The 25378-nt window shown below is 37.9% G+C and overlaps 1 protein-coding gene across 1 annotated transcript in view; it reads right to left on the reverse strand.

Moving 5' to 3' along the window:
* Smyd3 (SET and MYND domain containing 3) overlaps positions 1-25378 on the reverse strand; it is a 442737-nt gene that overhangs the window by 231559 nt on the left and 185800 nt on the right. The window lies entirely within an intron of this gene.

Here is a 25378-nt window from a genome sequence, read left to right on the forward strand (position 1 = left end):
GAGTCTGGGGTAGGAACAAACACCAAACCTCAGCAGCCACCTAGGTCTTTTGCTTTCCATGTATCTCCTTCAATGATCAAATAAGCTTGATAAATGAATATTCTCACTCCCATTTTACCAGAGGTGAAACTGAAATCCATGGCATGTACATTGCTAACTGAAATCACATAGAATCCATTCCAGATTTCCTCCCTAGCTTCTACTTCCAAAGGAAAAGAAACAAGTTTCTCACCATGTCATAGAAAATTTCAAATCTGCCCACAATCTCAGAAATGCAGATCATAGGAACAATAGCCCCTGATAGAAAGCTCTTCATAGCCTCATCTTACCTATGTTTTTTCATAAAATCCTTATCATTCACTTACCTATTTTTATATATCCCTCAGAATACAACAATATTAAGGAAACAAAATTCTTAGAGACAAGCAACTTGCCCATCTCTATGAGCTCAGAATGCCCTTCTAGGTCTATCATTTGCAAAGTACATGGCCCTGGTAACATGGGCAAGAATGCAGCACATGCACAAAAATCCACTCATCCCTATTGGGAAATAGCAGCCCTACTGATGAAAGTCAGAAGCAGGAGCATTTTTTGAAGTAATGCAAGTCCAGAATTATTCCACAGTGAGAAAATGTGCATTAATCTCTACCCAGCATAAGCACACATATGCAATTCCGTTTATGGTTTGGGTCACTGTATCTGTAACCTAAGCAGATGGTGGGTGTATTTTATGTGGAACACTTAATCAGGAATGTGGCAGCACCAGCTGTGATGGCCTGCTGACCTTGGTAAAGGAGGACACAGCCAGAAAATGAGGCTGAGAATGCTCAGATGAGGCCAGGATGGAGTCTGTCTGAAAATATCACCTACTCTAACCTGTCCCACAAAAAAGCAAGGGATGTCACCATAAGCTTGTCACACTGCTCAACTCCAGGGCCTGGGTTTATTAAAACTACTTAACATTACGGATACCAATATAAATTTAAGAAAACATGTCCTATAATATACTATAATAATTGTTATTTAATTCTGCTTCTTGATTTTTACAATGTACTTTTATAACTTGACATATGTTTTAGATATCCAAGTATATTATGAATGGATAAATTTATTGTCCTACACTTTTTTATTAAACTTTTTTCTTTACTGTCAAAGTGTGGTACAGACGGGTTATGGATTCATATGTAAGGCAGTGAGTTCATTTCTTGTTCAACTTATCTCCTCCCTAATTTTTCCCCTACCTCCCCCCACCCCCTTTCCATCCCTCCCCAAGAGTTGTGCAGCTGATTTACACCAAATGGTTTTGTAAGCATTGATTTTGGAATGGTTTGTCTTTTTGTCCTTTGTCTCCCTATTTTGATATTCCCTTTCTCTTCCCCAGTTCTAATACTCATATAAACAGTATCCAGGGTATTCAGATGAGATATAGTGGTAGCAGGGGTACAGCCACAGGAAGAGAATACAAGAGAAGAAAAACAATCAAACAAACAGACAAGAAAAAGAAACAAAAAAAATACAAAAAGCACGGTTTCACATGGCATGTTGATAATAATTACAACAGTGGTATAACACTTGTTTCCATAACGTGGAGTTCATTTCACTTGTCATCATCTTATGTGATCATATGGGTGTATCTATTAGGGTATTTTGAACTGTTAGCATGACAAGCCTGATCATGTACAAGCTATTCCCTATGAGGAACACCATAGAGCTTATGTTTCTTTGGGTCTGGGTCACTTCACTTAATATGATTTTTTTTCCAAGTTCTCCATTTTCTTATGAATGGGGCAGTGTCATTCCTTCTGATGGAGGCATAGGATTCCATTGTGTATCTGTACCACATTTTCCTGATCCACTCATCTACTGAGGGGCATCTAGGTTGGTTCCATGTTTTAGCAATGACAAGTTGTGCTGTGATGAACATGGTTGTGCTGGTGGCTTTAGTGTGGTCTTGCTTGTAGTCTTTTGGGTAGATGCCCAAAAGTGGGGCTGCTGGGTCACAGGGGAGCTCTATGTTTAGCCTTCTTAGGAACCTCCACACTGCTTTCCAGAAGGGTTGAACAAGTTTACACTCCCACCAACAGTGTAGTAGGGTTCCCTTTGGGCCACATCCCCTCCAGCATTTGTTATTATTGGATTTCCTGGTAACGGACATTCTTACTGGGGTGAGGTGGAATCTCAGTGTTGTTTTGATTAGCATTTCTTTTATGGCCAGTGATATAGAGCACTTTTTCATGTGACTCTTGGCCATTCTCATTTACCTTGACTTTATGATAAAGATTGCCAAAACTAATTTTGAATAATGAGCCTACATTACTATTTTTGTCAGCATACATTACATATAAGGAGATTTCTGTGATAATTCCACAGATGCATACAATGTACATTAAATGATTTCACCTACTGCCTTTTTCTTTTCAAACAGCTTGGTGAGTTTTATTATAATATCTTCATGTAATATTATTTATAAACAATATACTGCCATCCTCCTCACCTCTGAAGTTTTTGTCAACTGAACAAAACCCAGAAACCTCTATGTTCATCATTTTATGTCCTACCCAAGTTCTTCGTGAGGAAGTGTTTCCAAATATTTCCTCTTCCCTCAATTCCTCTCACCCATCACCTCCCTCCAATCTAGCTATCAAGATAAGAGGCTCTCCACCAATAAACAGTCTTAGAAATGTGATTCCTCCTAGAAAACAGCAGTTCTTGACAACAAGAAATCTGCTCTAATATTCACTAATAAAATGGAGACAGGTAGAGTGACAAATGCTTGTAACCCCAGTTCTCAGAAACTGAGGCAGGGAGACTGCAAATTCCAGGCCAGTTTAGGCTACATCATGAGACTGGGTTGAGGGGTTACACATATGACAGAAATTATCTGTAAATTCAGCATCCCCATGGCGAGTGAGGAAACATGGGGATATCAAGATTAACAAACCCAGTCTCACCAGATCTTGTGACAAAAGGGCATAGAACTCCATAACATAAAACATAATGACCAGTAATTTTTAAGACATACACAAATTACTTCCTGTCCAGAAAATCCCCCTAACTCCAGGGATGTACGTACCTCTAACATGTTAAATGAATTCAATAAACATCTGTTGAGCCTGTTGATCTGTTCAATATCTATTGATTGTGAAAACTTATCTAGCCAACAGTCACAACATGGTCTCTGCCTTTCCTAGAGCCCAGCATGTACTCCATCAATTAATTGCATTCTTTCTTGGTTCCAGGACCTCCTGCATTAGTTTGCAGAGGCTGTCCTAGCAAGCTCCCTAACCCTTGCACAGAACCTTACCTCCTCACCTCTGGAGGCTGAAGGTCTGACACTAGGACACAGATGGATATAGCTTCCCTGCAGCATTTCCATGTAGCTGGCAGAATACCCTCCTGCCACTTGGCAGTGCTATGCATAGGTGTCCACAGGTCCTTCAGTGCCTCCTCCTCTGCTTTATGAGCATAAGAACATCAGCCAACACTGGATTAAGGGATCAACCTCTTTAAAGATATTTCCAGATATAGCTATGTTCTGATGTACTGGCTGGGGGTGGGGTGGAGGTTCAGATTGCAACATGCCCTTATTCCATCTTCTTCCCCTCACTGGCAAGAAAGGAACATCCTCAGAACTAGGCATCTCCAGCTGCATCACAGACAGGTCAAGCTAATCACAATGGTTCAGGTAGAGACCCAGAGAGCACCAGTCACCAGAGACGGTGGAAACCACAGTGATACCAGATGACTGAAGCCATGTGTGAAAACAGGGCCCAGGGATCCTACTCTCACTTTCAAGAGAACCCACAAATACATTCATGTGGAAAAATTTATCTAGTGGGACAATAATATTTTTATAACATGTACACATGCCAAATAAAACAGCTCCATAACATCCCTGTATCTTTCCCCCATCTCTTCCTGATCTCTTAAACTCAGTTTCCCCATTTTGTAACCAGTCCCTCATTCCTACCTTGCTCAAGTCAAGCTTCTTTGCACCTATCTCCCACATTCCACTAAAACAGACACTGAGGGCCCTCATCTCACTTGCTGCCCTTCCATCTCCTGGAAGGCAGATACCATAGCATTTACTGTCATGTCTCCAGAGATTACCATTGTGTCCAGCCTAGAGCGTGATCTCAAAAGAAAGGTTAATGGATGGACAACTGGTTTTGTCTGTAGAGCACAAATGCAATGTGGTAACTGTAAGGCACAAAATCTCACCTAGAATAACTGTGTGAAGATTCACCAGGTTCTTAATTCACTGACTGCCCTAATGTTTCAGCACACCCCTACCCATGAGATCAGGTACACACTCAACATGCAGCAACAGATTAGCCCCACCCCTGCCTTCCTACAAATGCTGAAGTTCACCTTCTTAAAAGGGGAATTGTGATTTTTGCTTATTTACAAGGGCCCTTAACTACATGTTTAACATTTTAAAACATATGCAAACATAATAAAGTGGTGAGTACAAATTCTATGAGTTGTCAAAAAATATGGTTAATATTCACTAATTTCAATCACAGATGGTTGATGGTCACTAATTTCATTTGTAAATGATTTCACTCATAAGTGATCCCTACATGCCTTCATATCACATTTACTGGCTTTTAATTTTTAAATAATCCTAACCACATAACTTAATTTAGAGGGAAAAGTATCTGACCACAACCTCCTTCTATTACCCTGAAAGGAAGGCCATATGTCAATCTCTGATCTATTGTTCCATGTTGCTGAATTAGCCCATCTCTCATCTGCTGCTTTATTTGTAATTGACAGAGTACTGCAGAAGGTTGAGTCCTGTGAAGATGACTATAAAAATGGGTTCTGTACTTTCATAGAGGCAATGTCATGGGATGACATGTATGAAGATAGAAACCTGTGGTGGTTCCTGCAAATAGCTAGTTCAGCAATTATGAATGCATTCAAAGGGAGACTTGATTGCTTCTCTTTCTTCAAGGATATTTTATTGTACAGCAGTTCCCACTGCTCTAGTCATGTCCTGGTTCTACATGCTGTCTCCTTATAAATAACTAGTTTAGACACTTATGACAAATTCCAGGCAGTCTACTCAGCCCAAGCACTTCTCTGTACAGGGAAACGTGTGGAAGACAGAGAACAACCTGCGACATGTCGGCTTCTGCTCACTTCCTGCATGACAATGAACAGGCACGATCACGTTACAAATTCCCAGATCCATAGCTGTAGTGAGCCAAGTTCCTTCACTTCCCTAACTCTCCACTTCCTCACTTATAGAAGGTGGATCATGGTAGTAAATCGAACTCACAAGGAATAAGAAAATACTGCATTTCAGTGATATAATAAATTAGCCATCCTATCCAACAGAAAATGAGGCTCACCAGAACTAACATCTCAGAGGAGAAGTATAGAAAGAATTTGAATTTCTATTGAAAATCTTGCATGAAAAAATATTCCTCCAATATTCTTAAGAAAATTTCAACTAGATGTGGAAACAAGAAAAACACAAAAGTCTTAAAATAACTTTGCATTTTAAAATCCATAAATAAAAATTAACAAAAAGAAAAACCCAAGTTCTTGCCTGAACTGCTAGCTAGTTATTAGGCTGACACCCAGAGGATCATGTTCAAACCCAGCTGGGGCCGGAAAGTCCCTTAAACTCTTATCTCTAATTAACCATCTCTAATTAACCAACAAAAAGCCAGGGGATGGCAGTGTGATCCAAGTAGTAGAGCATCAGCCAAGCTTAAGGCCCTGAGTTCAAACCCCAGTATCAGGAAAGGGAGGGCGGGAAGGCGGGCAATGTTCCAAATTATACATGTAATTATCAAAATATGAGGGAACACCTATACTGAAATCAACATCCTATCAGAACTAACATAAGATAAAAGGAGCTGTAAATGATCTCTTAACAAAAAGCAACATAAATTCTGTGGGTAAATTAATTTCTAATAAATTAAGGAAGTACTATGGCATGCTGAATACCACAAGGTTAATAAATAGGATCATACAGAAAGTGATAGTAGCACCAAAAAACACAAAAATGACAGAAAACTCTGCATGGAATATGTATGCCTGAAAGATTGCAAGTATTATTTTTCTCTTGTCACAAATGCAAAATAAACAAAATCAATAACCAATCTTATTTCTAGATTTCTATCCACTATACTGCATAAATGCAATTTGGGCACAGCCTTCACAGAACACCTAACTCAGCATCTTCTCAGACAAGTAAATTTGTCATCTGACCAAAACGTAACTAGTCATATTACAACAAAGTGAACACTTTACATTTAATGCTTTAATAAAACAGGAATGGTTAGGAGAACTTTAAAATATGTGTTGCTATAGAGGAAGTATATTAAATGCTAATAGTTAAAGAAACTTTATAATTTCAATTGATTTAACAACTATAAAAGGCCAAATTCATAGTAATATCCATTTACTAAAATTCATAGTAATATCCATTTCCCTTTGAAATATTGTGGTTTGCTAAAGACACTTTCAAACTCAGAATATAGCTGAAGAAACAAAATTGAGCTCCTTGAGCAATTTATCATTCACAGGAATACTGGATATATAAGGGGTTTGAGAACTTCACCTTGCCTCAAAGAAATAGAACATGTTATTACATTTGCAAGGATAATGGATTATAGATATGAATAGAAATCTAGGTCACATGTCATACCTGGGTCATATGAACAGACTGTACCATGAGGAAACCATAATATCCGAGTTCCTGGGCATAAGTTCCTGGCCCTACATCTACTTCTTTTTCAAGTTCATCTTTGTACCATCAGACCTCACACTCCAGTGTCTGAATACATGCTTCTTCATCTTCATCCCTGGCCAGCATTACTGTGTCAATCCTATTTCATACACCACAAGCTCAGAACCCACAATGCAACTCCAAAGTACATGTCTTCTCATTTCCATCTAGAACATAGGATAAGGAGTGGGCAAGGCCAACTCAATAGGAGTCACTAACAGAAGGGACTGTGGAGATCAAACCCTTGTCACAGAAATATGACTGAAGAGGGAAAATATTAGGTCATATTTATCAAGGACACTGGTACAAAAACATGGAAGGACATCAAAAAGATCAAAACTATCATTAAGAGAACTAGGAGAAAAATAAATCGCTCTGAAGTCTACAGTTATGGAATATGAACCATGTTTATTGTTTTACTTTTCAATTGTAATTGAAAAAGAGAAATATGAATCACAGGTGTCTAGTACAGGAAGATTTACCTAAGGAAACTTTCTCATTTGCTTTTGAGTAGATACTTTTTAGTTGTGCCTAGTATTAAATCCCAAGTTTTCAAAGGAATTACATGAGTAAGAGTAGCTGCATGCTAAGGAGTTTCAAAAGGGGTACACCTGGGGAGGGGGAACTGTTTTTCAATGACTGGTTTAGTTAACCAAGATGTATAAACTGCCAAGTAGAAGCTTGAATTCTCAATTTAAAAAAAAACTTAAGTAAAGAGTGCAGGGAATATGTTTCTTTCCTTCTGTCTCATAGAAGAGACTGACTGAGTTGAGGGAATGGGTACAAAGCTATATGAAACAAAATAACTCATGGCAGCCAGGGACTGACCACCTGTAATCCTAGCTACTCAGGAGGCTGAGATGCGAGATTGTGGCTCACTGCAAGACCTAGCAGAACAGTCTCTAGAGTCTATCTCTAAATGAGCAGCAAAATACCAAACTGAAGCTGTGGTTCAAATGATAGAGTGCGAGTCATGAGTGAAAAGGTCAAGTGAGAACCTCAAGGTCCTGAGGTCAAGGCACTGTACTGGCACAAAACACAATACAGCAAAACAAAACACTACACTCAGGGCATCAAGTTTGAAAAGGATCTGGAAAAAGGAGATAAGAGGCAAACTGTGTTAGCTGTTCAGTGAAAAGAGGCAATGTTTAACTTTGTCTTTACACCATGGAAATCCAACAACAACAAAAAAAAGTATTTCAGAAAAGAAATAAATACTTAACTCAAAAACCCTTTCTGATCTAAAGAAAATTAAAACCTGGCATCAAAGGAAACCACAGTAGTTTAGGCAGGTTTACTTAAAACTGACTTGTACCTGGACACACCCCTGGAAAAATTTTTGAACCCTGAAGTGAAAACAGAAACATCCAGGCAAGGTTTGGGTGGGGATAGAAATAAATACAAATTGCCAAAATTGAACAAAGGTAAGAGCCTTAGGCTTCTGCTCCACAAGACTGAAATAAGAAAGCAATGGCATGGCAAAGACACCTTTAGTTTTCTCATGAAGAACGTACATGTGACTCAAAGCTAAACTGACTGGTAACATGTCTCAAGATTGGAGAGGTGGTTAAGGAGTGTTGTGGTCTCCAGTCACACAGAAGTGCAGATGGGGAACAGCTTCAAAGCACAGATTAGGGAAAGACCAGTTTACCTAAGGCCTGACTCAAGAGGCTTTGTGACTGCAAACCAATTAGTTCAAAGCTTCCTTAATTTCTTTATTTGTATGAAGAGTTATTAGTGGAATCAAACTTAAGTAATATGGAGATTAACCCTTAAAGAGGGCTTTGTAAATATACCCATCCCTTAGACTCTGTGGGAATTAGTGCTAGGAACCCACACAAATAGCAAACCTCATGGTTACCCTAGAATATAATTCAATGTAAATGCTATGTAAATGGCTGGTATACTGTGCTGTGCAGGCACTAACTAGATGCAGTCTGCATGCATGCAGACAATTTCAAAAAAACATTTATAATTTGCAGATATTCAACCCACAAACACAGGGCCAACTATCCTTAATAAATGCTAGCTATTGTTGTTACTTAATGGCCTACTGACTACCAGATTTGAGGACAGAATCCAGGAAACTGGAAATGTTAAGTATGAGAGCACAAATGACAATGACTATTAAATTATCAAGCCTAAAAAAATGGCTTTTTTTTTCAAATTTTTATTATCAAACTGATGTAAAGAGAGGTTACAGTTTCATACGTTAGGCATTGGATACATTTCTTGTACTGTTTGTTACCTTGTCCCTCATACCCCCCTCCCACCTCCCCCTTTTCCTTCCCCCCCCCCAGGTGTTCAGTTCACTTACACCAAACAGTTTTGCAAGTATTGCTTTTGTAGTTGTTTGTCTTTTTTTACCCTGTGTCTCTCAAATTTGGTGTTCCCTTTCAATTTCCTGCTTCCAATACCAGTATACACGGTTTCCAATATACTCAGATAAGATTACAGAGATAGTAAAAAAAAATGGCTTTGAATGTGGCAAAAATAAAAAAAATTGAACAAGAATCTGTATCAAAATATGGCACTACAATATGGCACTGTAAAACTAAATTTTTAAACTGTAAATAGAAAAGATAAAAATATTAATTTTCAAAACAGATTTTAATAATAAATTTGGTTCTTGAGTTTCATAATTAGATTTAACTTCTATCATTGACTTCAAATTGAATTGTAACAATGAAAAAGTTCTGGAAATATAATTTCTCTCGTTGTATAAGTAGCTCCATAAAACCCTTACTTCTGCTTCGTTGGTCGACGAACTATAAAATATTTATAGGTAGTCTCCTTCTGTGAAAGTTTAGCAACCACTCCCTTAGGGAAAAGAGAATGAGGTATTTCCATATAGGAAAAAATAATGACTACGGGGTCAGGGAGGAGAAATCTAACGGAGGACTAAAGATTTTTAATGATCAGAAGCTATATTTATGAAAAATTAATGGCATGTAACATTATAATAAAATGATAAAAGAAAAAGCAACATAAAAATTTATATGCCAATTATGGACAGCAATTACATAATACAGAAAGAAAGGGTATAGGAAGAGAACTGAAGTATTTGCTACAGGTTAAAATTCAGATAATATTTTATATATTTCCACACTTTTATGCATAACTAATAACCAAAGAAGAAATTATGGCATTATTAAACTAACAGTATCTAGTACTAGAGTGTAGTGCTTACCTTCTACATTAACTCACTACTGAAGTTCAAATTTGTTTTTAATACTATCAATTATGTTTGTACATTTAGTAAAAGTATGAGGTATTTTCTAAATTACACGAGCTATTATTATTAACTATTATTTTTTATTATTAAAAGCAGAAAACTGGAGTTACCTTCCATAGTAAGGAAGGTGTAATTTTCAAGTGTTCTGAGACAGGAGATGCTTAACTGTTCTGGTTCTATTTGCTAAGTGTCACACCTCAGGTCATCATTTGATTTAAACCCAGTTAACTTCCCCCCTGCTTCATGATGGCTCTGCACTGGAGTCTTCTAGGAACTGTCCAGACCAGTCCATTGAGTTCTCCCCACTGTTTCCTTAGGGGGAAAAGTGAATTTTCCATATAAATGTATAAAGTCTAAAGCCTTAAGAGACATAAAACATTCTTAAATGTAATACTGTCTACATGCCTGTGTAAATACTGTCTCCATCTCTTTGCAACTAGTTGAACGCTTCTATCTACAGAAAAAAACAGGCAAACAGGAAACTATAGAAATGAGTCTATAAAGTATAATCATACTTTGTATCTACAGGCTATAAAATAGTTCTACAACAGTATCTATTTTGACCTCATAGGCAATTAAAAGCACAGCTCCATCTGCATGTACATTTTGATTCCGCCTCAAGGCTACTGTAGGAACTATTGTAATGGCAGCAACATGAAGAAGAGTTTGAAGGCCCAGGCCTTGTGAACAAGGCTGAGGCTGTTCCACCGATTCCCCGGGAGCAGCCTATTGCAAGGGAGAAAGTATCACTATAAAATATACACAATTCAGCAAAAAAGAACAATGAAATTATGTCATTTGCTGAGAAATGGATGAACTGGAGAATATCACATGAAGTAAGCTAGGTTCAGAAGGACAAAGGTCATATGCTTTTCATATAAACACACATAGGATCATACGTACATACAACCACAGAGCAAACATGTTTATTATCGAGGAATTGGGTATTAGAAGAGGGAAGAAAAGAATATGAGTACTGTGCATCTGTGAATAAAGTTACAAAATTATATTTATTGAAAACAGCTGAATACTAGGGTTAGGATAATAGGGAGTGTACCCCTTTTAACAGTTAACACTAAAAAGAATGAGAAGAATGTAAAGCAGGCCCTTCCGTGGTGTATGCTGGGGGGAAGAAGGTGAACAGAAAGAGTGGAGAAGAGTGAATATGGTCAAAGTACTTTCTGTGCATGTGTTAAAACAATGAAACTTATTAATATTGGTTTGGGAAGGGGGGAAAGAGTAGGAGAGAGAGAGAGGGTCAGAGGGGGTAAGTTAGATCAAGGTTTATTGTATGCCTATATGGAAATGCCAAAATGAAAATCCCTCATACAACCAGCTGATGCTAATAAAATGTGGGGGGATAAACAAATGCAATCATGCTATTCTTGGTACTACGTAGAAAACGACCTTTGTAACATAGGGATGGGGAGAGGGGGAGCTGGGGGAAAATAAAGGAAGGGGTGGCATTGTCCAAAAAATAAATGTACGCATATACACTTGCACTGACTTATGAAATAGTGGGCCCTCTGGACAACCCACTAATAGTAACAATACAATTAATTTTCAAAAATGGGGGGGGGGGAGAATGAGCACAGATACTGTGGAGCCTAAGTGAATCTAAATATGTGGACAGTTCCTTTCCAAGTAACACATCACTGGTAATAGAGGTAAGTATTACCAACCATTTACTTCTAAGGATCACTATACTTCTATATACTCAAAGCCACTTATTTATGCCTTCCTCTTTATTTAAAAGACTTGGTAATGACCTCATAAGTTTGTGATATTCTAACTGCTGAATCCCTCAGTACTAATAAACAGCCTGATTACAAATCATGTAAGTCACCTATCTGCACCATGAGAAGAACATACGATCATAAACCATTTTTCTGTTCCTGCCCATTGTCAGTCATGCTGCATTTTCTCTGGCACACAATATAAAAATGTATTGCTATTTATGCGGAACAATTCAGGCGTTACACCATTTCTACAATATCCAAGAACATATTAGCCAAAACCAACTAAAGTCATTTTTTGGTTTATTATCATTCAAGCTGAATTAATAATATTGAACAGCATGTGGGATGAGGAAAAAGCAAGTGCGAGAGCAACATTAAAATCCCTTCCCACACAAGCATAATTTATTTTTGATCTTTACTACTACATTCAACTAAAGGTCAAACCATACACGAATAGTGTTGATTCAGGAAATATATTATTTTACTGTTGACTGCAGACTGAAATGAGTGTAACTAATTTTAAAATGGAAGCAATTTAGAAAATAAAATATAATGAAAAGTAGCTCCGATATAAAGTATATAAATTAAACGTAACCATTGATTACTGCCACCATTATAAACCTCTCCATCATAATGGCAAAACCTTTCGTGAAACTTAATTTTCTCCTTGTGTGCCATATATATTCAATGAACATCATCTGGCTGAGATACCAACCAGGTCAGGAATGGTTGGGATGGTAAATTACAGGCCTTCATAATTTTCAAACAGTTTTAAATACACAAGTCATCTATAAGTCACTTAGCTTGATAGATGAATGGTAAATGAACTACACGAAGAAATGAGCACCATATATTAATCCGTACTGCTACATGGCATGAGGCCAAGATTGTATGCCAGCATGCATTAAGACCAAAGCTGGGATTTAGAGAATTTGTAACTAGAGAACATTTTTAAAAAGATTTTTCTATTTAAGATTGCATAATTAACAATTGCTTGCTAGTTTCCATCAATACTTTATAAGCATACAGGTTTTACTAAAGGATAGGCCAGATTTACAACGGACAAGCTACTGAGATGTCAGCTTTGAAGTAAAAAAGAAAACAGGTGGCCAGCTGGTTCAGGAATTTGCTTGTTTGTTTCCAGCTAATGCAGCTGAAATTTCCATCATTGCAGCCTGCACTGTATGCACTGGAATCAAAGCTATGACTTTCTGTAAAGAAGTTTCTTGCTTCTGGGTGAGTCACAGTAAGAAACACTGGAATGCCCTTCAAAATCCCCAAGAAATACTCAGAGATCTGATTCCAGAAGGAATCCAAACAGATATCTCATTCTATTCAATCAAATTCAACTTCATGATGAAGACACTGAAAGATCAACTCAGGAAGGGAATCTACTAAACAACATAGAACCACAGCAAGTAGTTTCCCCACAAATGACTTGAAACTGACAAGTAACATTGATGAAATCCCTGTTCATCCATTTCCTTCAGAATTTCTCAAGCGTAGTCCCCGTGTTATTTATGGAGAGCTTTATAAAGATGCATCTTCCTAATGTAATTCAGGTAATTATATCAGGTAACACAGGACCACCAGGAGTAGGGCTGAAAATCTAACACACTGCCAGGACTTTCCCAAGGGCATCATGAGCTGCAGTCCTCTGGAAGCCCCAGGGAGCCTTCAGGGCACCAGCTCTGTGTTAATGCAATCTTTCCAACCACTCACACAACATGCAAGGCAATACAATACAGTTGGCAATGCACCAGATAGGGAATCACTATAGCATCACTATAGTGCCTCATGGATTCAGCTTGCTAGTAAATGAATGGGCAGGGACATGGACAAATGCAGGAATGGGAAAATTAATAATAATTCTGGGGTAAATGGTAAATACTGACTTCTTTACAATTGGCTCTGCAAATACCGCTGTAGCTCTCTAGAAATCCCCAAAGGCTCCAAGCTTCTCACAGTCTATATGTTTGAGCACAGCATCTCAACTTCTCAAATACTGATCACAGAAAATTGAAGGAAAGAGGAAACGTGGGCTCTGATTCGGGTTTCTCAGAAGCATCTCAGCACTGCAACTTTCATGCTATGTGGTGTGCTGGCAGCAACACCACTGTCCCAGGCACATCTGCTCAGAGACGTTGCCTAGCAACAGCAATCAATGCTTTACTTCTCCTCACTATTTTCCTGAAGACTGAGACACCGCTCCAAGTTATTATTTTCAAACACCTTCTGTTGCATTGACCAAACATGTTTGTTAATTTTTCTTTTATGGGGGAAAGAAATGAACAAAACTGGCCAAAGAATCCAGAAAAAAAGACCAAAGGAAGGTCAATATATCACAGGGGGCTTTGGGACCTGTTTGATGAAGAAAAATTTTTTGACAGCTCATTGGCTTTATTTGCTCTATCCCCTCATTCTGCCATTTTAGAAGTGATTTCTGCTACCTCAAGGGAGATGAAAGCCATTAGCATGAATTATCATTTTAAATGCAGAACCACAACATACTGCCACAAAATGGAAGAAACAAATGATTTTCAGAAACTGGTTTAATATACACATCATATTTCTGTGAAAGCTCAGATCTTGGTGATATTATTACTAAGCAGTATCAGCATTATTTAATCAATCATGTGATCCCACCATAGATGCCACAGCATAAAATTCTTTTAGATAGTAAACACTTATCTGCTACATGTCTATGATGAAACTATGCAGAGAATTCAAACATTTACTTTAGGAGACAAGGTTGTTGTATAAGTGGAAAATTCTTTAAATAAGAATTCTTGTTTAAAATACTGTACATTAATCCATTTCTGTTATGTTAACAGAACATGTTCATTAAACATGTATGTAGGCAGATGTCTACAATGAAGTGGACATTGTGCAGTGTTTATTGTTGAAAATTCCTTTGGATGGCACAAAAATATGTAAAATATAATCCCTCTATCACCTTGGGGTAGGAACAGCAACATACATAAATGCAGAATGACTATTATCTCACAAAACACTGAACTTATTTGTTTAGTAACAACAAAGAACTCAGGTAATGTGGCTTTTACCTGTAACACAGATGAAATATAATCCAAATTCTTTAATTTTTTATTAACAGTCAGTATTGGTATGATGTAGTGAAATAAAGTACTATCATGCTGACTTCACTGCTGCATTCTACTGAGCTTTTAAGGACAATTTAACATCAATTTTGTCAAACTATTCCAAAAAAATTAAGAAAAAGGAAATTCTTCCAACTTCATTCTACAAGATCAGTATTACCCTGATACCAAAAAACAGAGTAACATATAATAAAAAGAAAAAAATGTTCAGACAAATATCCCAGTTGAATGACATTTAAAATTTTTCTACATTAACATGGACTCTATGGTTTCCCTCATAGGGAATAATTAGTACATGTTTAGGCTAGTCACAGCAGAAGATCACAATAGACCAATAGCTATACCCTTATGAATACATAAGGTGATGCTAAGTGAAATTAACTCCATGTTATGGAAACAAGTATTTTATCATTGTTGTAACTATTTTCAACATGCCAAGTAAAACTGTACCTTTTTTCTGTTTGTTTGTTTCTCTCGTATTCCTTTCCTGTGGTTGTACCCCCGCTATCACTGTATCTCATCTGAGTACCCTGGATACTGTATGTACGTGTATTAGAACTAGGGAAGGGAAAGGGAGTATCAAAATAGAGAGACAAAGGATAAAAAGACAAACGATTCCAAAAGCAATAGTTAAAAAAACATTTTCTCTAAACTAACTGTACAACTCATGGTGGGGAGAGGGGAAGGGGAAAAGGGAATAGGGGAAGGGGGAAAGGGGAGGCGGGGGGGGGGAGTGAGGGAGGAGGTAACAAGTTGAACAAGAAATGTACTCACTGCCTTACATATGAAACTCTAACCCCTCTGTATTTCACTTTGACAATAAAGGGGAAAAAATAAATATTAAAAATTTTTCTACATTATTACTAAATTAAATCCAATAGTAAAATCAAAAAGATAATACACTATAGTCAAGATGGATTTGTCCCAGAATATAAGGCTGTTTCAATGTACATAAATCAATAACTGTAATCACCATATCAACAGGATGAGCTGAAAAAGCCATATAATTATCTAGATGGAATCAGAAAAGAAACTTGATAAATTTATCATCCTTTCCTGATAAAAATACTCAAAATATTAATTACAGAAGAAATATGCTGGAACACAGGACCACATATAACAAATTAATAATTACCATTATTCTGTATTGGAAAAAGTTTCCTTAAAGATCTAAAACAAGACAAGGATGTAAAACTTCACTACTCTTATTAAAATCAACATTGGAAATCCTGCCAGAGCTAATAGGCAAGAAAAAAAAAACAAAGAGCTGCCAAGTTACAGAGGAGAAAATCAAACTATCCCAGTTTTGCAGGTGACTTAATACTATATGTGGAAACTTAAGTGCTCTACCAAAAGAAATATTAGAACTGATTTAAAACTTTTTCAGTAATCAACATGCATTTTATTTGTAAACTACTTTATGGAATAGCAGCTCCTTTGTACAACTACTTAAATATAATAAAATTTAAAACAAAAATAAATCAGTAAAGCTGCAGAACAACCAACCTGCCAAAAGGGAAAAAGAGAAGAAGATCAAGAAGATCAAGATCAAGAAAACACTTACAATGGCTACAAATAAGAAAAACAAAAACAAAAACAAAAACCCTTGAGTAACTAAAAATAAACTCGAGTAGGGAGGTGAAAAAAAAAAACAACCCTCCAAAGAAAACTATTAAAAAAAAATGGAAGAATCTGAAAAGAAGAAAAAAGAAGACATTCCGTGTTCATTGATAGGAAGGATATTCTTAAAATATCTATAGTATCCAAAGTAATCTTTAGATTCAAGACAATTATTTTTATAGGAATACATTCTTCACAGAAACAGAAAAAAAAAAACCTCTCCTGAAATTCACATGAAATAAAAAAAGACCCTGAATAACCAAAGAAATTCTGAATAAAAAGAAGCAAGCTGGAGTGCATGGATATGGTGAACAACACAGGATGCTACTGGCATAAATACAGACACACAGGCCAATATGACAGAAAAAGGAACAAAGAAACTAATCCATGGATTTCTAGCCAATTGATTTCCACCAAAAACACCAAAAACAAATATTAGAAAAAGGACAATCTATTCAGTAAACAGTGCTGAGAAAACCGGATATCCATGTGTGGAAGAATAAAACTAGACTCCATCTCTCACATCCAAAAATTAACTCAAACTGGGTTAGAGACTTAAATGTAAGATTGGAACTACAGACTATTTAAAAGGAAAATGTCTAGGGTATTAGTCTAGAAAAAAAAGTTTAATACGATATAAATGGCACAGGCAACAAAAGCAAAAAAATGGTCAAATGAAATCACATCAAACTAAAAGTAAACTATGAATACAGAAAAAAAGACTACCTGCAGAATTGAGAAAGAAATCTGCAAACTATTTGACAAGGCATAGGTACTTAGAATATATAGAATATATAACCCATCCCAAATGAAATATCCCACATGATTCAACTTAAATACGGACAAATGTACTGAATAGACATTTCTCAAAAGAAGCTGTAAAACTGGTCAAAAAGTATAGGGGAAAAAATGGTAAACATCATTAGCCTTCAAAGAAAGAGAGATCAAAAACACAGTGAGATTTTATTATCTCACTCCAGTTAAGAATTGCTATTATCAAATAACTAAGGTTGGCAAAGATACAGATAGCATGAAAAAGAGAGTGGATGTTTTTCAAAATCTAGACATAAAGCTCCCAAATGACCTACCAATATACAATTAGTATATCAAGGAACTATCAGCACTCCCATGTTTGGTGCAGTGCTAGTCACAATACCTATGACATAGGACCAACTAAGATATCCATCTATCAAGAAAACATGGCATATATACACAATGAAAGATTGTTCAACAACAGCAAAAAGAATGGAATATTGTAATTGGGGGAAATCTAGATGAAATTGGAGGCATCATCATCGATTAAATAAACCAGATAATGAACAACAGACATCTCATACTCCCATGTAGGAGATTAAAAAGTTGTTCTTGTAGGAGTATAGAACACTGGCTTTTCAGAGACTGGGAAGAATAATAAATTATAATAATGATGATAATAAAATAAATAATAAAAGACACGAGCACAGACATACAGCAGAAGCAACTCCTAATATTCTATAACACAATAATTATAGTTGACAACACTTAACTGTATGCTTCAAACAGCTAGTAAAGAGGACTTAGAATAAAACTACAAGAAAGAATAAATGTCCAAGGTAGTGAATATACTGAGTACAGTAGTCTGATGTGTTTAGAATCCATGAATTGTATAAATTTAAATACTTATAAATATCTATGATTTTTAAGTGTCAATTAGAAATAAGCCCATAGGGCTAAGGATGGAAGTCAGTGGTAGAGATTTACCTGTGACATGGGAAACTAAGGTAGAGTGTGACAAATACATAGGTGCACAAATATATAAATAAACACAACACCATCATGCACCACAAAAACATCATGCTGGTAAATAGAATCAACTGAAGACATCTGTAATTTATAACAAAACTCATAAAATATGCCTACTTTCAATTTGGTCATTATATGCCTTGGAAAATTCTTAAGAAATTATCATAAATACCAGAATCATGTTTACTTAGCTATATCTTAAAAGGAAATACTTACATGCCCAGTGTTTTAAAAATGATTAAATGAACAATAGTAATGACTGCACAACAGGCAAATTCCATTCAAATATCACTAAGAATATTTTTCTGGGGCTGGGGATATAGCCTAGTGGCAAGAGTGCCTGCCTCGGATACACGAGGCCCTAGGTTCGATTCCCCAGCACCACATATACAGAAAACGGCCAGAAGCGGCGCTGTGGCTCAAGTGGCAGAGTGCTAGCCTTGAGCGGGAAGAAGCCAGGGACAGTGCTCAGGCCCTGAGTCCAAGGCCCAGGACTGGCCAAAAAAAAAAAAAAAAAAGAATATTTTTCTGTACTACTGGATATTGAACCCAGGGTTTTGGTCCTGCTAGGCAATTGCTCCAACAATAAGCTATATCTCCTACCTATCTTTACTTTGAGACTGGGTCTCACTAAGCTTCCCAGATTCAGCTTAAATTCACAATGCTCCAGCCTCAGCCTCCCCTGGAATTGCAGGTGTAGGCCACCAGGTCTGCCCAGGATATCTTATGAAAATAAAGATTACAATGTTAAGAGGAAAACAATAAAACAACAAATATAACTACACAGAAAAAAGTGTGGGAAAACATCAAAATAGAAGTCAATGTCGGTGATTTTTAAAAAATATTTTATAGGGTAGTACTTTATTTCAAGAAGAAAACAGTCGCATCTTCTCAAGAGGAAGGCAACAGAGAAAATTGGCTTTCTACTTGAAATGTACATATGGTCATAGTCAAAGTACAATCAAACTGGATCTCCTTCAAGATTATGATACATTTGCAGGCTAGTGACAGAAAGAATACAGATTAATTATCAAAGTTTGGCTCAGTATAGCTCATCCTTACCCATCTCTATTGATATACCCATAAATGCACATCATATTAAAAAGAAACTGGACAGATCCAATTGCATGGCTCCAGAGTAAATTACCACACCCAGTCTCATGGCCCAAGTGAAAATAAAGTGCTGAATGATCAGTACAGAAAGATGGATTTTGTGGGGGAAAAACACAGAATAAATGTCATTACTTGTCAGTATCCCTTCCTGCCACAAGGTAATGGTAGAAACATGGCTACAGTTTAAGCCATTTCTGGAAAAATGTCATCCATTCAGACTGCTCATGATTCATTTGTTTTAGAAAAGGTCAGAATACTGAGACTGTTTTGAAACTCCCTTAAGCCATATATCAATTTTTCCTATTAAATTTTAGCAATTATATTTTAAAGTATTTTTAGACTGTTTTATTCTAGAATACTTCTAACTTACTCATATGTATAGTAAATTTTATATTAATTCTCTATTTGAAATACTGTGTTCTATCTAAAATTTTTAATTATTCTTAATAATTTATTTATTGCCAAAATAATGTACAGAGGGGTTAGAGTTTCATACTTAAGGCGGTGAGTACATTTCTTATCAAACTTGTTGCCTCTGCCCTCATTTTTCTCCCACCTTCCCCCATCCCAATTCTCTCCACACCCTCCCCCAAATTGTACAGTTGGTTTACAGCATGTTGTCTTGAAAGTATTGCTGTTGCATTACTTTGCCTTTTACCCTTTGTCTCTCTATTTTGGTATTCCCTTTCCTTAGTTCTAATAAATGTACATACAATACTCGGGGTACCAAAATCAGTTACAGTGACATCAGGGGTAAAACCATGGGGAAGAAAGACAAGAGAAAAAGGCATAATTTCATATGGTACGTTGAAAATGACAACAAACATAAATCACTTATTTCCAAAACTTGGAGTTCATTTCACTTAGCATCATCTTATGTGTTCATATGTTCATAGCTATTAAGCTACCGTGCTCCTCTGCTAGGACTATCCTAGTCAAGTACTAATTATTCCCAATGACGGAAACCATAGAGTTTATGTTTCTTTGCCACAGACTAAGAAGCAGGGCAGGGAATTTCTGGGAGCTGTGGGCTACTGCAGACTATGGATCCTAGGGTTTGAGGAAACTGCTAAACCACTCTATTCCAACACAGCAGACAGGAGAGGTCCAAGTACAGGCCTGCAGAGCAGACAGGCCGGATTCTGGACCTGCAGGGTGGAGGCCTGCAGAATGGAGGCCTGGGGAGCAGAGGCCTGGGGAGAAAACCTGCTCCCTTGAAGGTTTGGAGGATTGGGAGGTCGTGGCTGTTCTGGTTTTAGGTTGTAAATAAAACTCTGTTACCTTTAGTGGAGCCTCCGTGGATTTTCTCACTCTCAGGTCATTGCACATTGGCAATGGCCATTGGCTTTGGGTAAATCACAGATTTCTACCTGCCAGTCATAAGGCCCAGTCAGAGCCAGGCACTGGTCCTCTTAGCCACTCAGAAGGCTGAGATCTGAGGACTGCACTTCAATGCCAGGCTGGGGGGAAAGTTCATGAGGCTCCTTATCTCCAATGAACCACTAGAATATTGCAAGTATTGGAAGCACTGTGGCCCAAAGTGGTACAATACTAGCCTTGAACAAAAGAGCTTAGGGATAGCACCCAGGCACAGTTCGAGCCACACCACAGACAACATAAAAAGCCAGCTCAGTACAACAGTGCTCCTCCCCATTCTCCTGTCTCCTCCCCTCCCCCTCATCTCCCTCCCCTCTCCTCCTTCTGCCTCTTCCCTTCCCACTCCCTCTTCCTCCAGGGAGGGCAGTTCTGCACCACTCCAGGATTCCTAGCATCTGACCTCTTGTGAGCTCTGGCTGTCAGAGTGCTGCGGGTCTGGCTCCCACACCCTGCCTTCACATGACGCTCAACACCAAAAGCTGCTTCCTGATGCCACAAGACAGACTTTTAACTTTTTAGCTGCTGTTCCAGAATCAGTCAAACTTCCTTCTTCCCTTCTTTCTTTATCCCTCCTTATACTTCTTCTATTTTTCTTTCTTTTCTTCCCTCCTCCCCTCCCTCTCTCCTTTCTTTCCTTCCTTCCACAAGTTGATGACATAGTCTAATTGGAGCACAATCTTCAAATAAGTTGGAAAATGACTGGAGGCCATAAATCATTAAAAAGGTAGACTATTTTCTAAAATATTTCTTTGATGAAAGAATGCAAGGTATACTAGGAGGGGGAAAAAAGTATCAAATGCCATAGCAACCTAGATATAAGTTATGTGTTGTCTATGAGTGCAAAGCCAAGCTTGCAAGATGTTTCCTGAGGAAAATGGCACATCGGTTAATGAATGAAATATATGACGAAGTTGTTTAAGATTATTTAAACATTAGCACCTTGAAGCCAGTAAGGAAACATAACCATGTCTCCAAGTAACAGACTATCTGGACATGATAGCACACACCTGTAATCCCAGCTCTCAAGATGGTAAGGCAAGAGAATTGTAAGGTCAAGACCAGCCTGGGCTACATAGTAAGACCCCATTCAAAAAGCTAATAACAAGGGGTATGTATGGCTCAATGGTAGAGAGCTTGTATAGCATACAAGGTTCCATTCTGAGCACCATCAAAAATAATAATTAAAAGAAAAAATAAACAGAGGGTAGAACAGAACAGGACAGAGAAAAAGTAGAACTAAGAAACTGTTTTAGATCACTGACCTACCATGAAGACAAATGGTTTTGTTCTAATCTATAATTCCCACAATGGTCACTACCAGTATTGTATTTTAAAACATAGACACTAGGAACAAGACTACAGATTATGAAACACGGCCTTCTGAATAAGGAGATATAATAAGTTTTAAAACAAAGCGGGATGAAGAAAAGCCATTTTACAACTAAGCTAGCTGAGCCACAATTATCTGCTCATGTACACATTAGCAGTGCAATAAAACATATATATGTTCCATTATCAAAGTCATTTTCCCACTTCCTATTATGTTTTAAATTTTAGATATCCCTTATTTCCCTAGCCTTTAGAACCTCTCTTTAAAAAACTTCTGCTTAATTTTCTTTTCTATTTATTCAAGTTAAAATGCAATGATTCAGCAGTTATTACCACAAAAGCCATACACATGTTGAAGAGAAGCTCTTGATTACAATTTGCACAATTACTGATTGCAGATAGTAGTCTACACATTATTTGAAAAAGCGGCTTCATTTCCGGTGGAGACTGGGACAGTAATAAAAATGGCTTCACAAGCTCCTCACTAAATACATCTTTGTTTGTGTGGTCTGTGTATATTGTCATGGGGCAGGTGCGGGAAAATGTAAAATATAAATATTTAAAATCCCACTGAGCGGCTGTGAAGTCAATGACAAAGAAAAATACAAATAGGGTTGCTTCATGCACAACAGTAAAATACATAAACAACACTGAGCTCATCAAAAAGCAGCAGCAAGACCATATTGCTTGGATGGCGCTTATTACTTTTCCACAGCATTGTATTTTATTAATTGTGAGCCATCTTAAAAATATGCTAGGTAACATCAAGTTCAGCAAATCTTAAGCCCTAAAGACAGTAGCAAGTAATAAGCAGCAACACTTTGTGCTTTACATTTAAGGAAAAAAAAAAAGTTGATTCGTTTGTTCCCTCCCATAAAGTTGCTTGGATCACTCTCACTCATTCTGCTGCCTGAGTTGAATACACGGCTCGTTCCAACAGGACACAAAAGAGATTGTGGAACTCAGTTGCTGAAGAAAATGTCAAAGACACCTGGTTCTGCTGTGCCCGGCGTTGTCGTTTTTTTAAAGGAAGCCCCAGGGTAGTCCCTTACGTGATATTAATACACATGCATGATACGTACAGAACATTTAGTCAGCCAAAGCAGTAAAGTCCCTGAGATTCTTACCTCCAACATACATACATACATGCATACATACATACATACATACATACATGGTAGAAGTGGAGTTGAGGCTCAAGTGTTAGAGCACTATCCTTAAGAAAAATAAGCTCAGGAACAGCACCTAGGCCAAGTTCAAGCCCCAAGACAGACACCAAAAGAAAGGAAGGGAGGGAGGGAGGAGGGAGGAGGGAGGAGGGAGGAGGGAGGAGGGAGGGGGAGGGGGAGGGGGAGGGAGGGAGGGAGGGAGGGAGGGAGGGAGGGAGGGAGGGAGGGAGGGAGGGAGGGAGGGAGGGAGGGAGGGAGGGAGGGAGGAAGGGAAACTGTTTAACTACTTACCTTACTATTCAGCAACCGACCAGGCAAGTGACTAGAGAGCAACTGTGAGAAGTCAAAAGCAGATATGAGGAAAGGCTAACCTTTATTTCCTTATTTGACAATACGGTGAATCTAATGACCCAAGATTGTCACACTGACAATAGCTCTTGAAATGTATCACTGGCTGGGGCTGAAGCCCAATGGCAGACTCTGAAGCCCTGGGTTCAATCCCCAGCACCACAAGAACAAGCAAGCCATGTGCACGGTTTGTATTTGCATATGATATGAGGGAAATACACAGAAGATATTTAGGAACTAGGGAACGTTGAATATGCACTGGGTATTTGATAAAATATTAAAGAATTCTTATTGACTAAGGTATGATATAGCATTGTTACAAAAGATATGTTTAGAAAACTCACCACAAAAGCACTCACTGTGGTGTCACAATAGTTAACATATGACTTAAATGGTTCAGGAACACACACAGCAAATCTGGCCAAAATGTAACCATTACCCTAGGTGATAGATTTTCTGTTGTATCTCTTCCCCTTTGCTGACTGAATAAAACTAAATAACAAAAAATATAAACCAACATTAAGAAATTCTATTTTAAAAATGATTCAAATTTAAATTAAATTCACGGTTTAGGTGATAAGAAAAAAGTATCTTAAGGGGCTAGGAATGTGGCTTAGTGGTAGAGTGCTTGCCTAGCATGCATGAAGCCCTGGGTTGGATTCCTCAGCACCAAATAAACAGAAAAGGCCAGAAGTGGCGCTGTAGCTCAAGTGGCAGAGTGCTAGCCTTGAGCAAAAAGAAGCCAGGGACAGTGCTCAGGCCCTGAGTCCAAGCCCCAGGACTGGCAAATATATATCTTAGATGATTACATTCAATTAAAAGTAGGAATTCAGAGAAGCAGGCAAATGCTAGTCAGGCATTTATCCCTGGAAACATTTAACTAGCTTGTGGACTTGTAGTAACCTCTATATTTAACAAGACCCGGGCACAAAGCACTGGAGAATAGGCCTAGGCTACACCCAAGCTGGGAAGCCTAAAACAAAATACCCTTATCAACTTGAGATTCTCAAAGACTCTATTCTGTGAATTGCAACAACTCATTGTTGTGGGGTCCACAGACGGACAAGCAATGAGACCCAGAGATCACACAGGGTCAAGCAAAATTTTATTCGAACGAGAAAAGGACTGATGTGCCAGAGCTGCACCTAAGGTCGGGATCTCAGAATGCAGCCCAGGCCATCCCAGAAGACCACTTATAAACCCCAAATCACAGCGATGTGCCTTTTAGCTTAACTATAGTGGCTCCTTACTTCTGAGAAGTGTCAGTCACAACAAACAGGCCAGGGCATCTTGACCTTCACTGGAAATCATCTAACAACTAGGGAGCAAAACAGGATGAAACTCTCCAGGAGGGGTTTACAGTTGTGATCAATACAGAGCAAAACAAGTTCAAAGCAAATTGGGTAAATACAACTACATAGCTTAACAGCAGGGGCCGGCTTCAGAAAAGTTTTACATTGAACACTACAGAACATTATTAGCAATACTTTGTTGTTAAAAGCTAGCATAACAGGGCTGGGGATATGGCCTAGTGGCAAGAGTGCCTGCCTCATATACATGAGGCCCTGGGTTCGATTCCCCAGCACCACATATACAGAAAATGGCCACAAGTGGCGCTGTGGCGCAAGCGGCAGAGTGCTAGCCTTGAGCAAAAAGAAGCCAGGGACAGTGCTCAGGCCCAGAGTCCAAGCCCCAGGACTGGCAAAAAAAAAAAAGCTAGCATAACAACAGATTATCTTCACTTCATCATGAATTAGAAAAACTGCAACTTATAATAATCTATTTTACGAAAAGTACAA

Source organism: Perognathus longimembris, chromosome 11 (assembly GCF_023159225.1).
Source record: "Perognathus longimembris pacificus isolate PPM17 chromosome 11, ASM2315922v1, whole genome shotgun sequence".
Taxonomy (NCBI): domain Eukaryota; kingdom Metazoa; phylum Chordata; class Mammalia; order Rodentia; family Heteromyidae; genus Perognathus; species Perognathus longimembris.